Source organism: Meleagris gallopavo, chromosome 12, assembly GCF_905368555.1.
Source record: "Meleagris gallopavo chromosome 12, MGAL_WU_HG_1.1, whole genome shotgun sequence".
NCBI lineage: Eukaryota > Metazoa > Chordata > Aves > Galliformes > Phasianidae > Meleagris > Meleagris gallopavo.
The window spans coordinates 2172912-2195802 of record NC_139415.1 but is presented as its reverse complement, the minus strand read 5'-3'; the positions used below and the strand labels follow the sequence as shown (position 1 = coordinate 2195802).

At 49.5% G+C, this 22891-nt stretch overlaps 1 long non-coding RNA gene across 2 annotated transcripts in view; it reads left to right on the top strand.

The window, feature by feature from the left end:
* Positions 1-22891, top strand: part of LOC109369581 (uncharacterized) — a 58408-nt gene that overhangs the window by 18899 nt on the left and 16618 nt on the right. The window contains exon 4 of one of the 2 annotated variants that reach the window (XR_014885881.1): positions 14450-14574. The exons of the other annotated variant lie outside the window; for it this stretch is intronic. This is a non-coding gene — a long non-coding RNA (uncharacterized LOC109369581). Of the gene's footprint in view, positions 1-14449; positions 14575-22891 lie in introns of those variants that run through there. 2 annotated transcript variants of the gene reach the window in all.

Below are 22891 nucleotides of genomic sequence, written 5' to 3'. Positions count from 1 at the left end.
CTACTGAGGGCTATAATGGCTGGGCACGCTCCTTTGAACCAATGATGTAGGTGGATGGAGAAGACGAGAGGCCTGCTAATGAGGAAACGGCTGCTTACTGGTGATGCATAGCTAATGACCTCTGTCTCCAGCAGTCCACAACCAGGCGGAACAAAAAATCTATTTCCACCAAGTGCTTCATTACCATTCAGCTACACTCTGATGAACAGCTTGGTTTGGTGGAGAGAGAGGGAAGAGTGATGTGGCTGGGACGTGGCTGTTGGAAGGAGAGGTAGCATGGCTTTCCTGCTTCAGCCTGGCCCAGCCCTTCTGCCTCTCTGGGCATTGCATGGGGTTGTGATATGTGCTGTGGGAAACAAGGGAGTGCCAAAATGGAGAGGGTTCAGAGGTGGGTGTCTGCCACCTCTTCAGCCTCCTGTAGGCTAACACCCTTCTGGGCTTGGGAAAGGAATGGGAGGTAGGATGGAGCTCTGAGAAGCGGGTAAACCCCAGGATAAAAGGTTTGTAGTCACTGTTGGTCCTTGGCTGTTGAAACCAGTGCCAGATGCCGGCAGGCCTGGGCTGTGCATAGGGCTCTGCTGCATCTCTGAGTGGTGAGGAGCTGCTGTAGTGCTGGGCAGGCAACTGGAGCACTGGTGTGAGCACAGTGAAGGCACCAAGCTGAGTCCCTGTGTGCCAAAGTTCAGGTGTGTGAGGCTGCATCGGCTTCTCTAAAAGGATTGGGTTTGTTCTGTGTTTCTCAGTTTCCTGGGGTGTGAGAGTGGGGAGAGGATGGGTGGGCAGGGCAGAAAAATCTGCTGAAAGATTTCTTCCTATCAGCAGGCTAAACTCTTGTCGTGCAGCTCCTGCACCTCTCCCCTCCTGCTTGGAATTGAAAATACATTTCTGAACACGTTAGTGAGCAATTCAGGCTTTCTGCACTAAAGAGCCCATCTTCTGACCAGGTCCTGTGACATCTACCCGTGTCAGTTGATTTGGCCTCACTGGGCTGCCGCGGTTGGTAAAACATATTGAGAAGCCTCCAAGATGCTAAAGAAATATGAATGGTTGCTGTTAGGCTAATTTATTACTATTTAGCAGAGAACAAATACATTTTAAAAGGATAATGGCAAATTAAAAATCCTATTAAGCAAATTTGCTTACCTAGTACTTAGTAACAACTTGGGTTTAGATCCCACAGTCATTTAAATGCATGCAAAACTTTACACAAATATGCAGGCCCAGAGAAATCTTGAATCTCAGCGGGATCAAGAACATGGATATTAAGTATGAAATAATTATTAACCCTGCTGCCAAATTAGTCTTTCACTCTTGGCACCACTAGTCTCCCGACTCTGCTTTTGCTTGGAAAATGAAAATCAATGGGGTCAGGTTTACTTCTGTTTCTAGTCAGCGTCAATTCAGTAACCTCAGTGCAGAGCTGGTTTTGCAGGAGAGTGTGGTATCGATCCTGTTTCTGATCTGCAGCTCTTGACATCACAGAGAAACCCATGCTAGCCTGGGAGGCTGCTCTTGTCCGTACCACTGGGTTGGAGGGCTATGCTCACTTTCTCACTAGGTCTGTGAGATGAGCTGCTGTGCCCCAAGGCACAGGGGCAGGGACCTGCCTGGTTGCTGGTGGCCAGTGTGATGGGCTGTGCTGCCACGAGCTGGCTAGCCAGGGGCAGCCCAAAGCTGGATTTGCTATGGAAAGGTCAGTCTGAAACTTTGCTGTCTTTGGCTGTCCCTCAGATGTGTCACCACACCACACAGCTTGGTGTCATCTGCAAACTGCTGAGGGTGCCCTCCGTGCCACTGCCAGTGTCATTGATGAAGAAATTAAAGAGCACCGGTGCCAAGCTGACCCCCACTCATCACTGATCTCCACCCGGACACTGAGCCATTGACCACCACTCTCTGGGTACAATCTCACAGCCAGTTCCTCATCCGTTGAACAGTCCACGCATCAAATCCATCTTTCCAGTTGTGAGAGAGGGGTGCTGTGGGGGACTGTGTCAAAGGCCTTACTGAAATCCAGGTAGATGACATCAGTGGCTGCTGTTATGCCATCATAGAAGGGCGCTGTGTTGGTAAGGAGGACCTGCCCTTGATAGCTGTCTCATAGCAGCTCCCTCCCTCTCACCTGCCATAGCATAGCTTCCAGGAGGATCTGCTCCAAGATATTGCCCAGCTCAGAGGTGAGGCTGACGTGTTGGTTGTCCTTTCTACCCTTCTTAAAAACAGGTGTGAGATTGCCTGTATACCAGCTTACCTTTCGGGTCTGCCCAGCAGCAGCTCAGCTGTGTATGATTCCCTTGTTTTTGAATGAAGGGCAAACAAATTCAAAACTCCATGAATGATTAGAAATCAGTCTAGCTTTTCTTCACTTTCTAGTTTGTATTGTAAATCAAAGCAGTAATCTTTCCATGCTTCTGGGTCAGAGATTGGCATTTTGTTATCATCAGCTGCAGCTTTCATGTGTTTCTGGTGCAGATAGGAGCTGCCCTTTTACCAATGTTTTGCTGATCCAGTTGTGTGTGGGTTTGCTCTTGGCATGGGGTAAGCATCACAGAGATGGCCAGGCTGCAGAGAGCTGCCACACCGAGACCCAGCACTTCGGTGGACGCACAAGAGTTGTCCCTCTGCATCTGGCAGCACAGGTGACAGGGCAGCCAGCTCTGCCTGCCCACGCAGCCGTGGGCCCGTCCCCCAGGAGTGCTCATTACCAACTCTTCATTAGCAGCTGATGTGCTGAGGAAGGCCTGCAGGGAGGCTGGAGGCAGTGCTAGCTCCAGGCACCGTTGGGGGGTGCCTGTGCTGTCCGTGTTCCCAACTTGAGGTGCAGGTGAGCTCTGTGCGTGTTCTTGTTGGAAATGACATGTGCTACAATTCCTCTGGCAAAAAATACACTGTGAGTGTGCTCCTCAGGAACAGTGGGGAGTTCAGATGGTGACTTTTGGAAATCTTTCCTCACTATTTGTGCAATCGCTTCTATTTCTGTGAAAATGCAGCTTCTGTGAGCACATTGAATTTGAGCTGAATTTGAGAGTTTGTTTCAGCTGAGGTGTAATTCTAATAGTCAAAGCTTCATTTCGGGCTGACCACATTTCCCTGGAACTAATCCTTTCTTTTGCATATGGAGTTCTTGAGACTGACGTTTTGGTACTTTGATATAGGAGCAATGCTTTGCAGCTGGGGCCCACCTGAATCCTGTGTGGAAGGGAATGGGGCTCATTCAGCACTGAAGGATTCATCCAGGTGTGCTTGTGTATTTCTTACATAGAATTACCATAGAATGGCTCAGGTTGGAAGGGATCTCAAGGATCACCAAGCTCCAACCCCCCTGCCACCATGCTGGGCTGCCAACCTCCATATCTAGTTCCACCCAGGGCCCCATCCAACCCGGCCTTGAACAACTCCAGGGATGGAGCAGCCGTTGCAGACATGCTGGTGGTCGCTGCCTTCCAATTAAACAGCAATGACCAACCAGTCAAGGAGAAGAAGGGTCCCACTGCAGAGCAGGAGTAACTAGTGAGAAGTGTGCATCAGCACTCCTTTCCACAATGCAATTCTTATCTAAGTGCAAGGGTGCTGGGTTGCTCTAATGGCAGCAGCGTGTCTGACTCGAGTTGTGATTGAATTTGGTACAAATCAGCGCATACAAAGGAGGCATTTTGATGCATAAGTAACATCTTCCTATGAGAAGGAGACTCCTCTTCTATTTTTATTTTGCCACAAGCATCTTTGTGAATTGTAACATGCTTTTATTGTGATAAATCTGTTGGGCAAATATTCTTCCAAACAGGCTTTTCATCTTCCCTGACAGCGGGAGGTCCTACCCTCAGTGTGTGGGGAAGTGGGAGCTGCTGGTGCCTGGGCGTCCTCGGCCTGGTGCTGCTGTGAGTCATGCCTTGCCCTTGTCATTCCCCTGCTTCCTGAGCTGCTCGCTCATCTTTCTGAGCGCAGGATGTGGCTGGCTTTATTTGGAATGTTACAAGCAACCCTGCCTGAGTTAATTGACCAAGACAAATTTTGTTAAAAAACCTTGACATTAATAATGAGAAATAAGAGCTGGGAGGTAAAACACATGCTCTTTAGGCAAGCATTAGCAGTGCTCCCACCCTTCCAGTCTCCTCCTGAGGTAGTATGGCAGAGAGCTTAGGTCAGTTAGTTTTAAAATTAACTTCTAGTCCTCAAGGCAGCCTTTAAATAGTGCTTGAGCTGTGACTGTTGCTAGTCTTCTCAGGCAGTACGAGGGTGTGAGCTAGGGAAGGATGGAAGAGCAGAGTGGTGCAGGAGATCCATAGCCATGAGGGTGTGAGCCAAGCAGGGATGAAAGAGCAGGGAGGTACAGGACACCCAGGGAAATCCATAGCCACTGGTGACTGCTCTCACAACTGATCCAGGGCAGATCCTTCATCTCAGTACGTCCTCCCCCAGGCCATACAAGCTGAGCTGGGATGTGGTGCTCCAGGTAGCACCAGGAGTGGGGACGTCCCCTCTTGACCGAGGGATGGTCTCCCTTTGCAGCCCCAACCTGTCTGCTTCTCACCTGGATGATGTGATCCAAAGGGATGTTGTTCCTGCTCCTCTCTCCTTGAACACTGTCATGCTGCTGTAGCCATGCTAAGAAAAAAAGCCCTTTGGGGAAATGTTATCCCACTTTTCTGCTTCTTCCGGACACACTAGTGATAAAAACATGCACATGGAACAGCCACAAAAGGAGTATCCTAATTTGCTTCTGGGAACAGAAGTCTGCACCTTAGGATGGCTCCAAAGTCACGGTGCTGCCCTGCTCCCTGAGGACGCCGTGCTCCCGTGCCTTTCCGTGTGGATGTGGGCCTTGCAAGTGATCCATCAGCTCGCATCTTTTCTGAAGTGGCAGGGCTGCAGCCGTACATCTCTGATCGATACCGCCCAACCTTGACATGGAATCAGTCACTCGTAGCCTGCTCATTACTGCTGGCTAACCGTTTGCCTGCAGCAGCTCCTTAATAGCCTTCCCCGACTGCTGCCGAGTCACAACAAGAGTGTTTGGCAGCCTTATTTACATGCAGCATTTCACCAGTCTCTGCTTCCTTGTGCTCGCAGCCCACCATCTGCTCCGGAGCCTCAGAGGAGATGGGGAGTGTGGAGCAGTGTGGAGCGTGGTGCCAGCCTTGTCCCCGTGGTGATGGGGGGCCCTTCCCGCTGGGGGCTCCTCGAGGCTCAGCCTCAGCCTCTGTTTGTCCAGGAGACTTTGGCACTGTGCTTTGCTTTTATTCTCGAGTTGAAGTAATTTTAATCGCAGTGATTTTAATCCGCTGTGTGTTTCAGCCTTCTCTATGTTTACAGTCTCCAAGGGTGGGAAAGGGCTCAGGAAGTTCTTCCTAGAGAGCAGCTTTAAAATGGCAATTTATTATTTATAAGCTGGGGGATGGATGAGGTCTGGGAATGGAGTTCCTGCGAGTCTATTAGCCGGGCAGGTTGTGCTCTGTGTCACTGCAAAGGCTCTCCTTGATATCCGCAGCAAGGTCTTAGACTTGACTCCCGACCTTGGTCATGAGCCATTAATGATCTCTGAAGAAAGAAATACACTGACACATGCACTTTGGGGGATATATGGTACATCTGCTAGCATGCCATTGATTTACATGAACAAATGCAGAGTACAGCCTTTTTTTTTTTTTTTTTTTGTAGTAAAGTGACTATTACTTAAACTGAAGAGTAAATTTCAGCCTTGGCCTCTGTTTCATGGGAAGAAACAATTGCACCCTTAGGAGTGTGGATGATGGCAAGAAGTGATGTGTAGTGTGGGCAGTGTGGTGGAGAAGAACCTGACCTGGTGAGGAGGGCAGGGTAGCCTGTGCATGCTTGCTGGTAGCATGGGACCCCCAGGCTCTGGCACTGCAAATGTCCAGAGCCCAATTGCAGCCCTGCCTCACGCTTCTGGCATTATTATTTGGGGTTAAGCTGATGTCACTGAAGCATGAAGCATATTGTGAGGAGATCAGCACTGTGCATCAGCGTGGAACTGCTCCTTTCTGGGACCCCCGTACCCAGTGCTGCGGACTGATCCAAGGAAGGAGCTTGAAAATGTAACTTTTAGCTTCAGAACCTTGCAGATGATCTTTAATGCATCTAAATGGGATTTGGGAAGAATTTAAAACAATTTTGGAGGTTGAGGTCGGCATTACTGTGAACTGATTTAGGAACATCCTTCTCTTCATGAACCTCCTCCTGTCTTTCCCTGGAGACCATCAGGCACCACGTACTGGATGGGCAGACAGCTGCTTTGCCCAGCCAGAGCTGGCATCTTCACCTTCTGCCCCAGATAAGAGTTAGCTTCTGCCTCCGGACCCCTTTTTTCCCCACTTACCCGCCTCAGTCCCCATCTGGTTTGTGTCAGCATAGTCCTTTCAGGAATGTGGCAGCTCCAGCTCATCTGGGACTCTCTTCCCACATCAGTTGCTAATGAAGGAGAGTGTTGTGTTTCAGGGTAAGATTTGTTTCTCCGCTTGGCTGTAAGAGATGAATATACTGTTCACAAGAGAGGACTTTGTGTTATGTTCTCTCCATGTTCTCTTGCATACGAATGTGGCTCCAGAGACTTGGAGGACAAGGGCAGCCTGAAATGGCTTTGCAAACTGCCTTTTGCAGCTCAGCTGAAGTTATTTATTTCTTCTTTAAAACTAAAAATTTCGAAAAAGAGAGAGAGAAAATCCCTCTTTCCTCTAAGCTAGAATTAGCAGTTGAATTTTCTTTTATGTGTGTTTCTTTTCTGAGCAGCCTGATGGAGCTGTAGGTGTCCCTGTTTACTGCAGGGGAGTGGCACTGGATGGCCTTTTGTGTCCCTTCCAACTCGAACCACTCTGAGTCTGTGATTCTAAAAAGTGGGAGTTTTTCTGTGGGGTGAAGTATCTTGAATGCATCTTGACTTGTCAGATCTTGCACATTTGTCTGGATTTTGTTTTCCTTGAAAAACAAGGAAGCAGGGTTTTTGTCTTTTTTCTTCTTCTTCTCCCCCTTTGCCCCCACCCCACTAGATCACGCTAACCTTGCTGACGAGGCTGGAGACTTGAGAGGGAAGTCACATGCACCCAAATTCTACTGGTTGGTTTTGTATTCTGATTCCACAATCAGAAACTGAGCAATCAAGTTCTTAGGCTTCCAGTTTCCTTCACAGTCCTCGCAGCTGGGATAGTGCTCCTACTTGCAAGCTGGGTGCACCGAGATCAGTAGAGATGCACCAGCATAGATAACATAGTTCTGGGATATAGTTGTCATCTTTCATCTGAGGCCAAGGTCTGTGCAGCCCTAGTGGTGCAGGGAGATGCATGACATCAAGGTCTAAGAAGCTGTCTAGTCCATCTCCTTCTCAGCCTGACCTCAGCCCCTCCCGCTGCAGTAATCCAGATGCAATCAGTCTGGCACTTTCAAATATTTATGAATCCTTGATGGATATTTTTTTGAGGTTTGAAGTTGTAGCTTTCATGGAATCTGGTTTGATTAGCTAGAAAGTCAATATTTTCATTGTGCTGTGTCTGAGGTGCATTAATTCCGGCGCAGACAGCAGCAATATAGTGCTGCAGTACTAATGGCTCTCTGCCTTCACCGGCTGGTGCTTATGTAGTCTGGGATGAGCTTGGAGTGTGTGGAGATGCCTTGATGAGAAGCTAGTAAGGCAGTCCAGCTCATGGTGGAAATTGGCCAAGGCAGGCAAGGAAAAGGCCCACAGTGATGTTTGGGAATCTGCAAGATGAGGCATTGAGACTGCCTTTCTTTGTAAGTCATGTCTTCTAGCACATCCAAACAAAGTAGATTGCTCTTTACCAGAACTCCCATTAACTTGTCTTAAAAGAATGTGACACCTTCAGCAGAGTGAATCAGAACCTCGTGGGACCAGACCTTTATTCTTCTCAGTGATGCAAATACCAGATTGATAGGTGAGCAGAGTTATCCTTGTCTTTACAGATGAGGAAACTAAGCCATAGGGGAATTGTATGATCTCAGCAGAAGCACAAACAGAATCTCTGTTACTTTATGCCACGACAGTCATTGCCAGAATTGGAGAGCCCACTTCTCCTTTTCATGTGTCTAACATTTGTCCTGTTCCAGCTGGACCGAGCAGCTGCCATGCTAACATAAAACGGATGATCAGGCTGACCAAGAGCATGCCAGCTCTCTGCTCTTAGTGCTGTCAGTAGCCAGAGCTTCCTGTGCTCTCAGGGTGCGATTCTGGGCACCCTTGAGTTGCACATTACAGTGAATGTGTCAGGGGCTGGGTGCTTCAGTATCCTTCCAGAGTTAAGCGCCTGCAGCACAGCTCCATGTTCCAAGGAATTTCCATTACATCCACATTCCGTGGTGCATTTCTGTCAGATTAGGTAGCCCAAAGACGCCCAGCTGTTTGCAGCAGGTAAGTTTATGATGACTTGTGTTCACCGGGGGGCTGGGCTGGCTGCTGCGTGTGGATGAGAGCCCTTGTGTGAGGCACAGTGGTGCTCTGTGATGATTGAGCACGCCGTGGCCAGCGCTGCATCCTGGAAGGCAGCCTTAGATCTGCCAGGGGGTCCGTGGGGAAATGAAGGCCGAGGCTGTGAGTCTGATTTCTCCTAGATCTCTGTAGGCAGGACACCAGCCTGCTGTGGTGGTGCTAACAGGATTACCCGGCAGTTAGGAATGCAGAACGTGTTGCAGCTGAGCTCCCTGCGCGCTGCGGGCTTCAAGGTAAGGCCTGTCACACTGCTGCAGTCTAGCTGAGAGGTGAGGGAAGGTGTGAATAACTGAGGTGCTGGCACTGTTTGCAGGCTGGGGTGATCTGAGATCCCAGTGTTAATGGAAAGCGTTGATCACAGGTTCTCTGACATGGTAGCTTAAAGGCAACAAGAGATGCAAGGAGGTGTAAGCTAAGAACTGAACTGACTGTGCCAATAACATCACTAACCGCTGGCTTTCAGCACTCAAAATACAATTTTTGTGGTGAATTTACATATTTTCTATCTTACATTCAGCTTCCATTGTGGCCTGCTAGCTGCAGGCTCATCTTGGAAAGGATCGAGGCAGCCCTTGTGGTACTGGCATCCATGTGAGTGACGGGAGTGATGATAGTCCAATTACAAACTTCATAGGCTTTCTGGTAATGTTAAGAGCGCAGCAGTAATAACCGGGCTCTCCTGAAGGAGGAAATGCAGTGTCAGGCTGCAGGGCCTCGCTTGGCTGATACAAGGGTGTCAGATGCTGTGTTTCTCCTTAGCCTGGAGGGATGTTGAGATGGGCGCATACAGCCCATGGGATGTACCAGTAAGATGGCAGATCCTCATAGTTTCATGCTGACCACAGAGATGTTAATGCCTTTGATGGCTTGATCTTGCTCCTGTCTTTGTGGTGTCTAATAAATACGAGCCAGTTCATCTTATGCTTTGTCTCTTCCCATGACCTTTCTTTAAACTTAGTCAAGCTCCCTATGCACAGATCGTCTTGCCCTTTGCAATGAAGAGAGCTGCCCTGGAATGACCCCAAGTCACACTGATTTCTGCTTCGATACTTTATTCCTGACTTTATCATGGAATGAGACAGCATTCAATCATGCTCCACTGGATAGTAAGAGCCCATGGTCTGGGTGATGTTCTGTGTAATCTGCCTTGTCAATACCCATTGCTCATGTGCACAGCAGTGAAAAGGGTTTTGCCTGCTGACTGGATGCTTCTGAACCTGAAGTGCAACACCGACTCCTTCCACATCCTACCTGTCCTGCTTTCCTTTCAAGCATCTGTTTTCCATTCAGGGTTCTTGGAGCACGTGGCAAACAAGTATTGTACCCCCAGGAGATGTACAGACAAGGAGTGTGGTGAAGGATTCCCTCATTACAGGTGAGGGAAGTGCCATTCTACAAAAGCAGCTATGGGGGGCACTGCCATCTATTCCTCTGCCTTAGCTGTTGGATCATGTTCCCATCAGTCACCTCTATAGGAGCCAAATCAATCCACTGCTATTTTACAATCTTCTATGCAATTGGCTGCCGAAAGCAACTCTTTTGGGGAAAATAAATGTCACTTATACGGAAGCTCTGCTTTCTTACTCAGGCAGTAAACGAACTTACCTGGAACATAAGGGTTCCCAGGGCTGCAAGGTCTTCTTCCTTAGCAGCTTGTGCCAAGATAACCAAATGCAGGTTTGGAGGTCAGAGAGGAAAGCCCAGAGGTTACAATGGCTGCAAATGGATTTCTAGCCCCAAAAGCTAGAAATATAGCACATTGCAAGGGCTTGGCTTTCCAGAAAGTGCCATGTCTGGGTCATTATTTTTGCAAGGGATTTGTGCTTTGATTGCTTCCGGTCACAAGCCTGGTCTTGCAGTGATTGTAGGTTAAGATGGCAAGCAGAGGAGAGGAAGAACACCTGACAGCAGAATCAGGTGCAGCTGGTGATGGAAAAGCCTTCAGGCAGTTGGGACAACATTATGAAACATGTGTGGCGTGCACAGCGGTCAGATCTAGTAATGTGCTCAGCTGTCATCATTAGCATGATGTGCTGCTGGTGTAGGAACACCTTCCCTGCTGTTCTCAGAGGGGATGGTGAATATGCCAGTTACAACGAGGTGACAGTGATGCAGTAGATAAAGAGCAGTCTGGGTTGAGAATTCATGTTTTCTGATCCTTCTCAGTGCCCTTTGAGCTTGATATTGATTCTGTTTGCAGGCAGCTTGGGAAGGGATGCCCTGGATACTTGCCAGCCTAATACAATGTGCTGCCAGTTTTGTGTGGACCTTAGGCACTGCTGTCGTGGGGTCAAGAACAAGAGGTGCCAGACCCCTTGCAGCATCAATAGCTTCTGATACGCAAGACTAGTGAAGCAGTAGTCCCTGAAAACTTGTTTTCTTGTTCTTAGACAGGCTGATAATTCCTGCTTGAGGAAAAAAAAATCATGGCCCCTGTATCTGCCTGAAGAGAGGATGAAGTTCAGGCTGTCTCAAGCTACCAAAATCTCATCAGTCTAATCCTGTCTTCTGAAAGTACCTGAACTTCTTCCCACTTTCATGTCACTTGCACATTTAGTAAGTTTGGTTTTTGCTCCATCATCCAGGTCAGTAGCAAAAGCCTTGGACAGAGCAGGGACATGACAGACCTCTGCAAAATCCTTAAATCAGCAAGTCCTTCCTTTGTGGCAGAGGAGGCTGCTGGTATCTGCCCTCTGCACGTGGTTATCTGAGCAGTTTTATACCTGTCCTGCCACAGTTTCTTTTAAGACTGTATTTCCCTAGCTTATGGGAACAGCAGGCAGGACAGTGTCAAAAGCCTTTCTGAAGCTGAGATGTTTGACAGGTAGTGCTGTCTGTGCTGAAAGCCTGTTACAAGAGGAAGGTAGATTGGCTTGATGTGATTTGCTCTTGACAAATCCATATTGGCTGCAACTCATCTCCTTGTTATCTCATTGATTTTTTTGGAGGGCTTGGAATTGGGTCCTTGGGGAACAGAGCAGAGTGCAAAGGAACATGAGCTTCTTGTCTGCAGATATACGAGGTATGCGTTGACCATTGCCACTGAAGCCTTTCTCACTCCTGGTTCCCAAATTGCTTGTTGCTTCTTAGCACCAAAATGGCAACGGTGTGGTTATCTGTGTACCCTTGATAGGTTTTGTCACACCCTAGTGGCCAGATAGCACGGTGGTTGTGGATAAAGTGCTGCTGCAGGCTTTGGGGGAGTTGCCTTTTGCTCTTCCATGGGAAGGTTTGGTCCAGCCATGTGGAAGCCTAAGTTTCAGTCTCCCCTTGCTCACAACATGCCTGGCTATCTCCTTGTGGGCACCAACAGTGTACGCTCCCAAATCTTCCCACCTCTGTTCAGCAGCTGTTGGCTGTTGACCAAGTGGATGGTGAGCTTCTCTCTGCTCCCGTAGCACAAGTTATTTTCTTCTATATTAGAAAGGTTGGTGCTTTTTTTCTCCCATTAAGGGGCTTGGGTGGGAAGACAGGATGAGATGCAATTTGCACAGTTTCTGTCCTGTGAGCTCCCACTGAATACATGAGCTGCTTTCTGGCACTGTAACAACGATGCCAGCAAAAATAGCCTTGTGGAATCAGCACCAGTTCCTGCCCAACTGGAGGAGACTTGGCTAAGACTGTTTGCTTATAGGGCTCCTGTGGCTGCTTTGGGATCACCAATGTTTAGCATCTTCAGTGAGGAGTCTTAGGGTCAGCACCTGGCTAGTAGTGCAGCATGCAGACTCCAAAGCTGGGGCAGAGGGAACTCTCCTCACGCCTCAAGCTGGGGGCTTGAGGCCAGGGGGGTTTGATGCTTGGGCCAGTTGCCTCCTGCCTTAGGGAAAATGAGAGGAGGGAGGTTACCCCATCCTAAAAAAAGGTACATCGTGCTGTAGTGTGTGTGAACAGAGCCGCTCTGACTTGCTGGTGGATACAGTCACTGTCACAAGCTCCTTAGTGGCTGTTTCTTTTTTAGAGCTTCCTGAGCAACAGGGATGATGAAAGATGTTCTTTATGGTCTTTGGGTTACGAGCACCTAAGGAGGCTCGGGTGTCTCAGATGTTAGACCTCTTTTGCATTCTCAGTAATTGAGTCTGAAATCTTAGGGCTGCTAACATGTCCGTGCTAGCATTGAGCTGCCCCAGTGGGATTGCTGTGCAGATGGAAGCCTTCTCTCCTTGTACAACAAAGTGTGCTCAGGTCTGCTGGCTACTTGTCCTACTCCCTTCCTGCTACAGGGTGTTCTGCTATACTGAGAGCAGGCTGCTCCCCAGGCAGGTGTCTGAGTGCTTGTATTTGAGCTAGGAAAGAGCAGAAGCTGTTCTGGGACCTTTAACATCTGGAAATAACTGGAGTTGTGGGGAGGCTGCTTCAAATTCCCATCAACCTATCAGAAGAAAACTGCTGAATTGGTGCCCTTTCTTTTATGCAAACCATGAACGTGTTTTCTCTTACAGATGTTTAGGAAGTTAATGCTGCTATGATCCCATGTTGTTTTCCTTGCAGAGCTTTTATCTCACCTTTGTCTTATGTAAGGAATATAGCTGAATTCTGACTTCCCACTAATGGAACTCTTGTGCTCTTGCCTTTGCCCTCCTCCTCTTCTCACTTTGATCATGATATCTTTGAATATTTGTTTCTAAAGTGTCTGAGTAGAATCTGGAGTGGATGGAAGAGAAAATATCTGAACCAGAAAGTTAAGCACAGGTCTTTCTCAACAGCTTATCTGCCTGTTCACAACATGCATCTGTCAGTTCTCACATAGTTCTAGGTGAGATTTCCATGTCGGAGATCTGCTGAAGGTCTGAGTGTTTCACCTGCTGCCTAGTGCTGGCTCTGAGCTATTGCAAGAGAGGCTGGGGGCCATGGGAGTACTGTCAGATAGCACTGGTGAGTGGTACCCGGTGGTGGCTGTGCAGCCAGACACCCAGCATCAGAGCTGCCATGCTCATCAGGCTGTGCTTGCCTAACCTGGGCTCTTCTCCGTGTTTCCAAACAGCCCAGAGGTGTGCACAACCACCTTTGTTGTAAGGGGTTTTGATAGCAGATGATGTGCTGAGAAGCAGCCTGGCCCTTTTGCCAGAGCTGCAAGTGGCTGAAGCTGGGATGTGGTGGGCAGCAGGGCAGGAGGAAGGTGATTTGGTTCTTTAGGGACTCGGAAATATCACCAAACCTGGGGCTAAACAGGGTATGCTCTTTCCTACCCAGATGTCTAATCAGAAACAAATCCTGCAATTGTATCAGCTAGAAACTGAAGCTTCCTGCTGTCCACTGAGGAGTAAAACAAGGCTCAGTTCCTGGGCCTGCTCTGCTGACACACTCTTGGTTTTCCTCTCCTCCTTAGCCACCGGAGGGCAGGCAGGAATCCTGTAATTACCAACCACTGCGGAAGAAAAGCACTGGAATAATTAAAAAGCAATTAATGTTTGCACTGCTGGATCTGCTGTGGCATTGCTCTTTCCAGTTGCATGCTCTGCCTCTGGTCCCCTCGCCACCTACTTCACTTTGTAGATTTTCCTTTATCAGTTGCTTTTCATTTTCATTCGAGCTAGCTGTGAGAGCTGAAGTACAAGTTCAGATTAAGTTACTGCTGAGACGTGCTTTGCTTGGGGGGATTATGGAGTTGGCTGTGATGTGTTGGCTGCCAGGTAAGGTAAGAAAAGGCAAAGCCTTTTAGCAGGCTGCGATCAGACAGAAGCCTTTGTGTCCCAGGGCTGGAAATATTGCTGCGGGGTCAAACGCTCCTAAGCTCAGCACTACACTGGTGTAACCATTACAGCTTCATTATGGAACTGGTCGATCCTTGGTGAACTGGAGCTTCTGGATCAGCTCTGTAGAGCTGTCAACACTGGTGAAGATTCAAGCAGCAACTGGAGAAGAACAAAGACTGTTGTCAGTGGTCTTTCAATTTGATGCAGGTCCTGAGTGTAGCAGAGAGAAAAATTGGAACTCTGAGATACCAGCTTTTTCAATTGCTTGGGTGAGCTCAATTTCTGTAATTACTTCCTCCAGGAAGCTCCCCAGCTGTGGCTGTTGTTGTGCATGTTGAGGAGATGCATCACTGAAGGATTAAAAAACAACTGCTGTGAGCTGGGAAGCAAAGCAGGCCAGGACTAGAAGCTGCCATGGAAGGAGAGGTAGGACATTAATGGATGCTGTACGTGCAATGGGACTGGTTAGAATGCACAGCCTCTGTATTGAGTTTGAATAACTGATGCTGAATGGCCGTTTCTTTCAGTATGTTAAAAATACCCCAGTTTCTCCATGAAGTCAAGAAATGCAACTGCAGTTGCCTAGCACAGACGTGGATGACTGTCCTCACTCAGAGCCCTGATAGGAGCTGTAGTGCTGGCACTGAGCTGATGTTTTAAGGACCCTGTAAGAGAAAATGGCATTTTATATTTAGTTGTATAGCTGGGCCCAGCTGTGAGTTAAATCAGTGGTTTAGGGCAACCTGCTCCTTCCAGCAGCTGAGTGCAAGCTACCCTCAGGCAGCTGCGTTGCTCTTTCAAGGCAAAAGGCCCAGCCCATGAAGCTGTGTGTGACTGAGACAATGTTTTGAGCTGCAGAGTTTCACAAAGTATGCTGTTGGAGTTGAGAGCCTCCCCTGTCCAAGCACAGAAGGACCTTCCTGCTTGGCTTAAGAGAAGGTTTCCAGTTTCCCCATCTCTGGTGGCTGTTGGGTCACACTGCTGTCACACCGCATCCCTTACCCACCTGCTCCCTTCTTTCTGTGTCTCAGTGAAGCAGAGCACTCTGACAAACCACCCCAGCTTGGAGGGATTAATTGTGCCATACCTTTGTTCCCACTACTCCTAAAGCAGAGGGAATTGGGATCTTCTGTCTGTCCAAACTGGTCACAGTGGGGCAGGAGCATGGAGGGGAAGGTGTGCAGCAGCCAGAGCAAGCAGGATTTGTGTGTAGAGGAGAGGGTTGCTGTAGCAGCTGAGAGCTACACATCCACATTTGAATGCACCAGAGCTGCAAAAGATCATTCTGCCAGTCCTATCTCTTATCCTGAACATCATGTACTTTGCCCTGCTCTTGACTGGACCCATTGCTCTATCTTATGGCTGCAGTATCCCCTCACATCACACCACAGCACTGGAATTGAGCTGTGGCTGCAGTGTAACAGGCACTTATGGTAGCACGGTGATGCTGCCATGTCCATCCCACGCCTTCCAAGACTTTTCTCCTTGCTCTCATTTCTCTTGGTTACTCCAGGAGAATTTCAGCTGGGTCTGAGGTTGCTGGAAGGGCTGCTGTTCTCTGAGCTGTGGTCATCCCAGCCCACCTGCTCCCTGTGTCACAGGCCATGTCTTACCTGCTGCGTGCTTCCAGCTCTGGGACGTTCACGCAGCAAAAGTGCTGCACAGCTTAACAGGGTCCAAGGAGATCTCTGAAGGCATCTGTGTGGCTGAGATAGTGCTATCTGCTGGGTGGGAGGGAGGGAAGGAAGGAGTGACAGGCCTGCCTGACCTCCGCAGCATGAAGAGACTAAAACCTCGCGCTTGACTCTCTCATCTGATCTATCAGATCTCCCTCCACCTGCAGAAACCTGAAGAAAAAAAATCGATAATTATGGTAGCGTGGTGCTGGAAGATGCTTGGAAAACAAGTGATTGTACTAATGGAGAGCAGTAAGAGGGTAGCGTGGTACTCACAGCCCTCGAGGATGCTATAAATTGGGTCCTGCGTGATGCTGAGCCACTGCCGCACCATATGGCAGCCGGTGTGGGCTGTAAGTCTAAGCCCTCGGCGGTGCCTACTGCCACCCAAAATGGCTCAGAGCCATCTGCTGTGACTACCCCTCCTCCCACCGCCTGCAGCAGCCATGGCCCGAGCATGTATTTCCTGCAGAGCCATCCCATCTTTCTCTTAGGGTGCAGAAGAGTTTGGAAAGCTGTAAAACCAACTGTTTCATGTAAACCTTCGTGTCAGCAGCATGTTAATGTGCTGGGAATGTTAGGGACGCTTCCTGCTCCCTTAACTTGTTTGTTCTCTTCTGAAAGGCGTCAAGGGTGTTGGAAAAGCAGCAGTCTGGAGAGCCTGTGGCCAGGCCGAAATTCCTCAAACAACGGACAGTTGAATGTTTGTTTAAAATTCTCTTCCACCTAATCTCCACAGATGCTACCAAGATAACAACATTTTTGCAGGGTTACTCAGCAACGAAAAAAATATTTGGGTCAAGTTGAGCTGTTTACATTCATCTCGGTTTATCCATCTTGTGGGGAATGAAACAAGTTTCTTCAGATTTTCCCCATCCTTTTATTTTTATCTCGGTGCTTTGTATAAAAAAAGTCTTCCATGTGAATCATGGATATTATGATTCCAATCATGATGGAGGCCTTGTGACATCTCCTTGCTGGGGTGGTATATGAGGATGAGTAAGCAGGCTTGGTGCAGTGAAGCCCAGCTCGTCATCTCTCTCTTGCACTTCCCCAACCTTCTGGTTCTGAGCAGAGTGGCCCCAGTTTGTGAACTGCTGATGGTAACAGACATAAGTGGAAGCTCTGTCTTTTAATGAGATGCCCGGCAGCCCTGGGTTTCACACGTGGTTCTCCAGCCTGTGTGTGAAGAGGCTCTCCAGAGAACTCTCCAGAGAACAGGCCTGTTCTTTACACTCATATTATGTTTTCATGAACTTCTTTACTTCTGGATTCTAAGCGAAGGTGCAAATAACAAAATTAATTTCAAAAGTCAGTTTCAGCATTTGGTGTGATCACGAAGCCCTGCAAAGTCTCTGAAAGGTTAGTTGTATTGCTCTTGTGGAGAGTTCAGATTGCCATTGTGTCTGTGGGGATTAATTAGTCCTAAAAAGGCACTGGTTGACTGAGGATTGTCCTACAGCTTCAGAGGAGCACCCCACACCCATTGCAGTGCATTGGGCTTTGATTTGTGATCTGTGCAGTGGGGATTCTGTTGGCCAAGGTGAATCAAAATGGCGGGCGGTGGCAAACTGCAGCGGATAGACTGTGGCAGGAGGAGGCCGTGCTGTGTGCAACTGCTGTCAAATGAAAACAACAGAGGAAAGCCTTGAGGGAACAGACTGGAGATGCTGCCATACCAACTCCAAGGGCTGGCTGAGTAACCAGGGGGGCTCCTCTGTTGCTGAAGCCAGTGGATGTTATCGTAGGACCCAGGGACCGCACCATGGGGGTTGCACCCGGTGCTGCTGCGGGGCTTTGGGCATGGGGATGGCTGCTGTGAGCAGTAGGGCTGCTGGGGAGACAAGAAGTGCGTTGCAGGCACACGGATGGAAAGTAGGTCAGCAGTGAGGAGCAGGTCTCTGTGGGCATTAGCATGCTGGCGTGTGGCTGGCAATCTCAGGGAATGAAGAAAGCTGTTTTTATCCTCTCCTTTTGCATGTGTACTGTGGAGGGAAGGAGAGTCTTCAGAGAGAGCAGGCCAGATTCTTCTCCACAGCGAATCTTTGTAGCTCTGTTGATTTAGTTTGGCACCTCACTGATTCATACCAGTGGAGAAAGTGGGCTGGAGTGTTTTGTGTGCTTGTAAATAATTGAAGACCATGTGAATACAATGGTGCTAGGGAGGATGGGAATAAAGCAGAGACTCCACAAAAATGTAGGATTTTTGCCACAAAGCTTTTATTTGGAAACACATTGGTATCTTGGCTGCAAGGTGCCGTGGTTGACTATGAGGTTTCTCATTGTAATTATAAGGACTGGAGCTGCAGAGCTGTTGAAACCACAAAAAATGGTGAGCACATGTCTGATGGGAAGAGGGAGGCTGTGCCAGATGTTCCTCCTCCCTGCTGCCAGGCTGGGTTTGATAAACATGAGTCCTTGCTCTGGCAAGGTGCTGGGTTGACAAACTGGAGATTAAAGCCCTCGTTACCCAGGGCAAAGTGGTGACAGCACCAGCCTCCCTCGTGCAGAGGTCCCAGTTAGTGCCACGCTGCTTGGTGAATGCTGGCTCGTGCCTTGTTGTGAAGGCGTGCGGTGCAACTGCAGCCTCCTGCTGCCCCCAGCTGCCAAAACCCTCCTCATGAGAGGTGGCTGATGGCAGCAGGGCTGGTGAGAACTGGCATCCTGGCTGGGCACAGGTCATCAGTTCTTAACATCCCTGTGGAGAGGCTCGCATGTGAGAAATGGGACTGGGAGTTCCAGGAAGATGCAGGCTTTGTTAGAGCCTGTCGGTTGTTTTATTGCCCATCACAGTGAGAAATAAATGTGCCTAATTTCTTGTCCACCTACCGAGATGCTGAGTGGGATGGAGATGGGGATGGAGGCAGCTGTGCAGCCGCAGGAGCTGCTGCCTCTTTGTGCGCAGAGCTGGCATTGCTGGCTGTGGCAGCAGCTGCCATGTTGTGTTGAGCTCCAGTTTGGCTGCGCAGTGAATTGCTGTGCTTAGCCTCTTGGGGAGGCCTTGTATTCACTCTTCTCTTCTTTATTGCTGTCTTAAGTGTGGAAATAAAAGTCAAAGAAATGCCCATTTTGCTCTGGGTGTGGGACAATGTAGCTGGCTGCAGGTGCCCTCCATTTCTCGGGCTATGGGCACAACTTAATGCTGTAAGTCATTTCTATCAAGAGCTTGGGCTTTTGTTGCTGTAACATTTGTTAGCTGCTTGCTGCGCTGCAGATCCCTTCCTGTTGCAAGGCTCTTTGTGTGCTCCAGATCCCTGCTCTGGTTTGGGAGCAGCCTGCACAGGACAGAGTATGGAAAGTTGAAGTGAAGGTGTGATGAATGGTGGATTAAGCCTGAAATCCCAGGGAAGGATGTCTGAGTGCTGCAGAGGGAGGTGGAAGGAGTAGGAAGGATGGGCCAGAGCATCCCAAAGCCCCAGCTGTGGGATGGTGGGGTTCTGTGTTTTGGGGGACAACACTGCCACTTCTGAATCCACTCTATAACAAAAGAGTCATGTGGAGAATGCCACATAAAACAGCAGTGCTGTCCCAGTGGGCAAGCTGGAGAAATGCACAATTTGGGGAACCCCTGGGGGGGCTGCAGGCCCCTTACAGAGCAGCAGCTCTGATCTGGAGCTCATTGGAATGCTTGCCTTAGGAAGAAAAGGAGAACCTGTGGGGAAGTGTCAAACAGCAATTGTTAGAGAACGCAGTGCTGGGAAGATGTCAACCCTCACCCCACAGACTTATTCCAAAACATATATTAAAGGTTACCCAGACAACCTTAATACTTCTAGTAGTGCGACCTTGAGAATGACCTCTGGAGCACAAAGCTTACAGGTAATCTCAGCTGCTAGCCGTGAGTGGTGCCCACTGAGAGATGTCCCTTATTCCTCTCCTTGGTTTCACCTGATTGCACCTGCTCCCACCCGAAATTCAGCCGGCACCAGGTGTGGTTTGCAGACTTACTGCCCCTGTGAAAGAGGGAGGTGATCTGCTGAGGCATCTGCACAGCACTAAAATGTATTTCATAAGCATCCACCAGGGAAACTACATTTCAAAACAAGCCAGCCCTATGGGGGTGCTCTGGGAAGGACATCGAAAGCAAACGTTGAGCTCCCTGAAAGGTTTTTTGTTGCTGTTGTGCTGCGGACTGGGGTGTAAAGCTGCCCATCACAAGTGGCAGTGTCTCATGGGAAAGGAAGCAGTTAGTCCCTGGGCCAAAGGGTTGTCGTCTGATTTCAATACATGAAAATGGAACTGGGTAACTAAATCGTGCCCGCGCCATTCCTCAAACTGCCCAAGACCTGACTCCTTTCCAGGGAGCAGAGCAAAACAGCAGAGGGCTTTTTACGCTTGCAACATAGGCACTGGGACTTTGTCTATGGGGAGCAAGGAAAGCAGCTGAAAAATGCCAAAATCACAAAGCAATCACAACTTCCAAGCCCTTTGTCACATGTTTTTATTTGCCTCAAACATCCCTGAGGCTCAGGCTGTTCTGAGCAATCCTTTGGCATGCTGGGCTTATCCTGCTGCTCACAGCTAGGACAGGGACGGCAGGCTGGGGCTGCGGTGCGGTGTGTGGCTGCCCATCTCAGCCTGCTGGCCATGCCTGCCTTCAGCTGTTACTGAAGGAGGCCCCAAATGCTCAAGTGGTGACTTTTTCATGCCTGCATGTTTCAGGGGCACTTGTAAGAGCGCTGTTTAAAGAAGAGAGCTCTCTAATCTATTATTCATCCAGGAAAAATCATTTCAGAGTAAAATAAAATATTTTCCTTCTCCACCTCGTTCTTAATATACTCTCTTCTCCTTTTCTCTCTTCCCAACCTTCTTTCCACCCTGCAGGGCTCCAGGGAACAGCATGTATGAAATTATTTTGTAGAATCCAATAAAAATTTTAATCAGGTCAACATCATTACAGGGGAGGAAAGTGATGGAGCTTTCTTGATGCGGGGGAAAAAGGTGAAGGAAAAAGCCAAGTAAGCACATTGTTGTAGTAAAGAGACAGAGCTCCACGCCTGGATGCCACGCAGTCCCTCCCCATCCCATCTCCGAGCAGCACTGTTGCTTTCAGATACGCAGAGCTGTTCACTGCTGGCAGCATGCACACGTGCCTTGTGCACAGCCACAGCCCGTGGCACATACACCAGCACAAGGATGGAGGTGCATCTTTGGAGATGCAGGCGAAGCTCTAACACCTTTAGGAGAACATCTTCTTCTGCTCGTACTTTTTTCTTCTGCTCCGTCAAAACCTTCCTCTAACCCTGAAGGTTTTTCTGTTACAGAGCCCTGGGGCCGTATGTTCAGATACCATCTCCACACGGTGATGGTAAAGCAGAGGGACCAGCAGTTATGTGGCTGCTCTACTCTTTAATCCTTGTCTGTCTGATTACCATGGAGGGGAATAAAAAGCCCTGGCAACACACGGTCACCCTCTGAGGATTTGCATAGCATATTACGGTTTGCTAAGATCTCATTCCTGTCCTGACATTTTACAGGAGCTGGTGAGGCTCCTCTCCATTTTCCCTCTTCCAGGATAAATGTCAACGTCCAAATCTGGAGGAGGAGTGAGGGGAGGGCCAGGACAGGTAGCTGCCTCTCATCGACCTCGGCTCATTACCGCTATCAGGAGTGTGGAGCGGGGCCAACCGATAGAAGTGATGGATGTCCGTGCAGGCCAGCGCCCTGAGGGAGGTGAGCAGACGTGCCAGGCCCTAAAAGTAATTTACTGCTGACTCCAAGGGATTCGCAGAAGCCTCCAGGAGTGAGGCAGTTGGTGCCTGGAATAACGTGTTGTCACCCTGTTTGTTGAGAGGTGCGGGGGGAGGGGGGTGGCTGCCTTCACCCCCTTCCCACCAAGGTCAGGGCAGTGATGGGGAGAGCAGTGCCAGCTTGGAGATGAGTGCTGTGCTCTGAGGAGCCACTCCATAGTGGGAAAAGGATCTCCTGAGACCTGTACAGCCTCAGGTGGAGATGCTTCTGTCTGCACTTCCTGAGAGTTCGCTGCATCCCTCTGGGAGCAGAGACCCGTGGAATAGCCGTGGTTCCTTGTGCTTTTCTGACCTGACTGGGTCACAGTGTTGTCCCAGACATGGTGCCCTGTTGGAGCCGGTGCTCTTGGCGTGGTGGTGACCCTGAGGCTCACGTGGGATAGGCTGGGCCGTGTGCTGCAGCCTCCCCTCCCTGCTGCCACACAGGCTAAAATAGGAGTCAAAATGTTCCGTGCTCCTGGAAAGAAAAACAAACTCCCAGGCTGGTGCCAAGCACAGCAACCATTTTGGCACGAGTGCCATCCTGCAGGGGTGCGGAACAGCAGTCTGCGCCAGTGGGGCACCCATCATCCACAGCCCCACATGGTGCTGTGCCCCATGGCAGTGGGTGCTGGCTGTGGGGGCACTGCCCATGGCTGCCCCTCTTCTCCTGCCATGTCTCTGCTGCCCCGAGGGTGTCAGCGAACGCATCCTGAGGCTCCAACGTTGTTCTCTGTTAATTAATGGGAGGGACTGAAAAATGCCCATTTTAGGGGTTTTATATTTTGGGACCCAGACTGAAAAGCTCCTCACGGTCAGTGACAAGCAGCTTCTGGGAAACAGATGAACAGTGCTGCTAGGAATTCATCTCATTGCTGCCTGTGTTTAAAATCTAAAGTTAGAATGAGAAGAGAGGAAAAAATGAAGTTTTGTAGGCTGAATTCCAGTGGAGTGCCACGAGATGGTCTGCACAGCTCTCCCTGTATGGCTGCAGAGCTCAGAGCACTGAAGCGGGCACAGAGGGCTCTGCTGGTGCAGGAGTGGCTTGCAGCAAACCCCGGGGTCATGCTGGGAAGCTGCCAGTCCTCTCAGGGGGATCGGAATTGCCTGGAGCCCAGCACCAAATGACACACGCATCCATGGCCAACCTGAAGTGGAGGTTCGTGGGGGACATGTGGGCCCTACAGGGTAGATGTCAGCCCTGCCTGGCTGTGTCTGCTGGATCTCAGCCTCGTGCTGCTGCCTGCAGGCTGGGCCTGGCCGTGTCTGACAGAGTGTGCCTGAGCTCCCCGTGATAGATGGCAGGGGGGAACCGACCGCCCGAACGGGGAATAAATC